General features: G+C 37.8%; 1 pseudogene; it reads left to right on the top strand.

The window, feature by feature from the left end:
• The first annotated feature begins 4,437 nt into the window (after window positions 1-4,437).
• On the top strand, window positions 4,438-4,841 carry LOC103090203 (60S ribosomal protein L28 pseudogene; annotated as a pseudogene).
• Window positions 4,842-5,358: the final 517 nt, after the last annotated feature.

Genomic DNA, 5,358 nt, shown 5'->3' with positions numbered 1-5,358 from the left:
TATATGACATAAAACATAAGGGTCCATCAGAGATTCTATTTAACCTGGATTCTGTTGATGTGTTTGTTTTTAAATTTTGTTCACTTCTGTTCCTCTGTTGGTAAAATCTGGAGGTTGGAGTGAGTAGATTCCCAGTAAATTTCCTTACGATTCTAAAGTCCTATTCCCGTAACTTTAACTTTCTAGACCCAAGAAACTAATATATACGTTTGTATAATGTATATATAAGCAAATGCATATATATATTATATATGTATATAATATGTATATAATGACAAAACAAGAGCACAAGTAGATATAGAGAGTCTTTGGAGGAAACATACTCGAGAGAATCAGTTTACAAATATTTTAATGTGGTATGGTTTTTGTTTTAAAAACAAAGTTTTTCTGTTTTCTAATATGGTAACAAGAATTTGCTCCTTCTGAGAAATGTTTCTAAGACACTGTGTTCTTTTGAAGTTTTAAAAGTTTTTTTTTTTTAACATCTTTATTGGAGTATAATTGCTTTACGTTGGTGTGCTAGTTTCTGCTGTATAACAAAGTGAATCAGCTATACATATACATATATCCCCATATCTCCTCCCTCTTGTGTCTCCCTCCCACCCTCCCTATCCCACCCCTCTAGGTGGTCGCAGAGCACGGAGCTGATCTCCCTGTGCTATGCGGCTGCTTCCCACTACCTATCTGTTTTACATTTGGTAGTATATGTAATTGAGCTGCACAGAATAAAGTCTATTTGAGAATGATATGCTGTGACATGGTGCATCAAAAATGTCAAGCTGTTTTACATTTCAGAGTCTCACAGTAATAAAAATTGGCCTTTTATCCGTTAAATATAACATCTTTACAGAAGAACTCTGACAGGAAGATCTTTAGAAATTTAAATAGTTTAATGACACCACTGAGCACTTTGTTATTCGTGATGGCTGTGTTGTCTTTAGACATCCTAATTCTGACCATTTCATTGACTCTTATAATTTATTAGTTTTTTATTCCTTTGTATCACAGCATGCTATGGTGAGCAGAGTTCCAAAACTTAATTAAAATATGAAAAACTCACAATTCAGACATACTCTATGGGTTTTGTTTCTTTTTAGTACCTCTTTCTATTCACCTAGTAGTAGAACGTACAGTGACTTTTCTAAGTGATAGAGTCAATCTTTGCTTGAGTTATTTTGGGAGGGAAACTTTAAAGGGCTTTGTTTTATCTATGTTATTTCTGTTCTTGCTTTCATTTTTGTCTTCCTCTTTCTAATGTGAAGGCAGATTTCTTAGAGCTTAGTCTAGTGGTGTTTTGAAGTTACCAGTGGAATTCTCTACCTCAGATATTTTGTGAATTCTCTTTCCCTATGCTTAGTATCACTTGATGCTACTATTTTATCAACCTCATTGCCTGATAATGAGAAAACTTACAAAATAATTTCAATTTTAAAATGAATGAGTGTTTTTCAAGTTTTCTTGGGGGGTTTATCTACATATGTAGAATCTTGATAATGTTTTTAAATTGACTGCAATTATATAAAAATTTTGTAACTGCCAGTTTTAAAGAAGTCATTTGGTTTATTCAGTAAACATATTTAAATGCACTAAAGATTTTCTATACAGAGTTGAGTGTAATGAAGGGCACTAGCGGGCAAGAGACCTGGTTTCAGATTCTATCATTCCTACTGTCTTTATTTGCTGTAAAATATCAGGCAACATTAACTAACCTTGAATTTCAGTTATCTCATTGCAAATTATGCAAAAGGTCCTCCATTATGCAGTATTCAGAAATAGACTAGAAAATTATGGGAAAACATGTAGAAGAAACATAAACATCGCATACGTGACTGGATTATATGAGCTTTAAGGTTCTTCACAATTTTGAGACTCTATTATTCCGTATATAGAATTATTAATTATCATTTAGATGTATATTATCATCGTATTTCAATTATAAAGGATAAATTTCCAATTCTCTTTAGAGCTGTGTGTGTGTGTGTGTGTGTGTGTGTGTGTGTGTAGGGTGTAGGTTTGATAAGCTTATACTTCATTATTTGATCCATTTATTATTTTATATATTAATTGAGCACATAGCATGTGTCTACTATTCTAGGCACTAGGGTTACATTAGGGGAACACACATACACACAGACACACACAAAATATTTAGATAAGAGAAAGTAATAAATGCTATAGAAAACAAAGCAGAGCTAAGGAGAAGGGGGTCGGGTTGCATTTTTCACTTAAATGGTGAAAATTGATGTCATTGAGAAGATGTTATCTGAGCAAAGACTTGATGTAGTTCAGGGCCATAGGCAAGCACATATCTGGAGGACAACATCCCAAGAAAGAGTTATGCTAGTGAAAGCCTTTAGAGCATAAGTATGTCTGGTGTGTTCAGTAAGGAGTTCAGGTGGCTGGAGGTGAATGAGTGAGGGAACAATTAGATCAGAAAGGAAGTGGAGCCTGATCTTGCAGTTACTATAGTGCCTTGTTGGTGCTTGTAATGACTTGAGTTTCACTCTAAGAAGAGGAACTGGTAGAGGGTTTGGAGCAGAGGAGAGATTTGATATGATTTAGATTTGACAAGGATCACTGGCTGTTGTGTTGAAATCATTTGCACATAGATGGAAGCAGGAAAACCAGTTAAGAGATGATTTTAGGAATCACTGGAATAATAATAATCATGGCTTGGCATCAAGGTGGTAGCAGTGAGAATTGTGAGAAATGATTAGGTTCTGGATATATTTTAAGATATTACAACAGGATTTCCCAAAAATTGGATAGGGATGTGAGAAGGGAAAAATCTGGAATGAAGCCGAGATTTTTGTTTGAAAGCAACTGAAAGGATGGGTCATCCATTTAAATGAAAAAACAAAACAGACTGAGTGGAATAGGTTTGCAGGAGGAAAGGAATGAGAAGTTCAGTTTTGGGCAAGTCAGTGGGAGATATCTATTTGGCAACTCAATGCATCTGGCAGGTAGGCAGTTAGTTGTGTATAGGAGTTTGAAGTTCAGAAAACATGTCTGGGCAAGGAGTTTAAATTTGGGTGACATGGTTGCTATTATTAAAATGTATATGCTGATTGAAGCCACAGTGTAGTGGATGCAGACAGAGGAGAGGGAGAGAATAAAGGACTGAGATCTAGGGAACTCCAACATTAAGAGGTCTGGAAGAGGAGGAGAAACCAACAAAGAAGGTTGAGATGTAAAAATAATATTGTTAGAAGAGAATCAAGAGTGTGGTATCATGGAAGCAAAGTGAAGAAAATATGTCAAGGACAATATACTTGATGTTGATAAGAACTGAAAAGTGACCATTGGATTTAGCAATTTGGAGGTAACTGGTGATCTTGACATGAATAGTTTTGGTGTAATAATCAGGGGGCAAATCTGACTGGAGAGGATTAAGGGGCATTAGGAGAAATGGAATTGATATTACTGGGTATAGTCAAATATCTGAAGATATTTTGCTGCAGAAGGGAGGAAACCATCAGTTATAGCTGGTAGGTGAAATGGGGTTTAAAAGATGATTCTTTTAAAATGGGAGAAAAATAACATTTTTGCTGGTGGTGATTTTCTCTACTACATAATAAAAAATTAATAATGCAGAGAAACGGGAATCAATTCCATTGTGCAGTTCTTGGATAGGTGATGGAAATTGTATTTAGTGCACAAGGGAAGGTTTTAGAGAGGAGTAAATAATCATTATCCAGAAACTTGAGAGAAAGCAAAGTATACTGGTTCAATTGTGGGTGAATACATATCGCTGTGAGAGTTTCTGGAGATTACTTCTAGTTGCTTCAGTTTTCTCAGTGGAGACAAAGCAAAGCCATCAACTGGGAGTATTAGGATGGAGGTGTTAGAAATTTAAGAAGAAAGGAGAAGGTATGAAATCGTCCTCAAGGAGAGTGGAAAGTACATGTACTAGTGAAATATAGTATGATTGTGGGCAGCCTTCAGAGTCCTCCAACACTTTTTCAAATTGAATTTTTGAGTTGCTGTGTGTTTCTACATGCATATTTAGCTGTACAAGTGTAGGTGTTGAAGAGATTTAAATCCAAGCAGAATTGTAGTTTTGCCTAGTGAAGGGAGTTGACGGACTGAGATGTGTGTCCTTCAATAGATTGAAGGTCCCAGTGGGCATATGACTGTTAAGGTTGAGATACTGCAGCAAATGAGCTGGAAAGAGAGGAGATGATGGTCAGAGAACTGAGGCTGCATGAAACAGAATTGTGCAAGTATGGGCATTACTAACAATGAATAGGTCTAGAAATGGCCAGGCAGTTAATTGGCTGAGATAATAGGGAAGACAGGATATTTAGAGGGAAGAAGATTAAGCAATCAAGAGGCCACATGTCAGGAAGGATCATATATGTATATATTGAAGTTGTCAATTAAATCAAGAGTCATGTTGGAGCGTATCCGGCCGCCGCCACGAGAGGAGCTGCCGCCATGTCAGCGCATCTGCAATGGATGATCATGCTGAACTGCTCCAGCTTCTTGATCAAGAGGAACAAGCAGACGTATAGCACCGAGCCCAATAACCTGAAGGCCCGCAGCTCCTTCTGGTACAACAGGTTCATTCACTGACGGACTATGGGCGTGGAGCCGGCGGCAGATGGCAAAGGGGTCGTGGTGGTCATGAAGCGGAGATCCAGCCAGCGAAAGGCAGCCACTCCCAACATGCGGACCACCATCAACAAGAACGCCCGGGCCGCCCTCGGCAGCATCCGGCACGTGATCCGAAAGAACAAGTACCGCCTGGGTTTGCGCGTGGCCGCCATCCGGCAGGCCTGCGCAGCCAGAAGCCTGTGATGGCGAAGAGAAAGCGGACTCGCCCCACCAAGAGCTCCTGAGCGATCTGTCCACTTCCCCAATGCAATAAAGCTGTCAGCTGACTTGCCTAAAAAAAAAGGAAAAAAAAAAAAGAGTCATGTTGGAAAGAGTGACCATTAGGCCAGAGCTAAAATAGTTGGGAAACTTGGAGGAGTTAATTGCAAGGTCATTAAGTGACTTCAACAATGAAGAAAATGAGCAATATAATTTGGTGACAGGAGATTAAAAAACAGGATTTACAGCGAGGAGAGGAGAAAAATGGTATAGAAAGGATCATCTATAATGGAAGTGGACATCTTTCAATGTGACCTTTCATAAAAGGCAGACTCTTACATGAGTTTTGAAACTTTATTCTGTCTAGCATAGTGTTGAAACTCACTAAGTAATTATAACTGGTTGAACATTTATGTTGAAATTTAGAATAGAGAAGTAAAGTACTTTAAACACAAAGTGTCGTGAAAAAGTACATAGCTAAGAGATGCTAGAGAGAATTCTGTGTTAGAGAGAAAAAGTATGAAAGAATAAGGCAGGTGTGGG

The sequence above is a fragment of the Lipotes vexillifer genome, unplaced genomic scaffold (genome assembly GCF_000442215.2).
Source record: "Lipotes vexillifer unplaced genomic scaffold, Lipotes_vexillifer_v1.1 scaffold2994, whole genome shotgun sequence".
NCBI lineage: Eukaryota > Metazoa > Chordata > Mammalia > Artiodactyla > Lipotidae > Lipotes > Lipotes vexillifer.
This window is presented reverse-complemented; position numbering and strand designations above follow the sequence as displayed.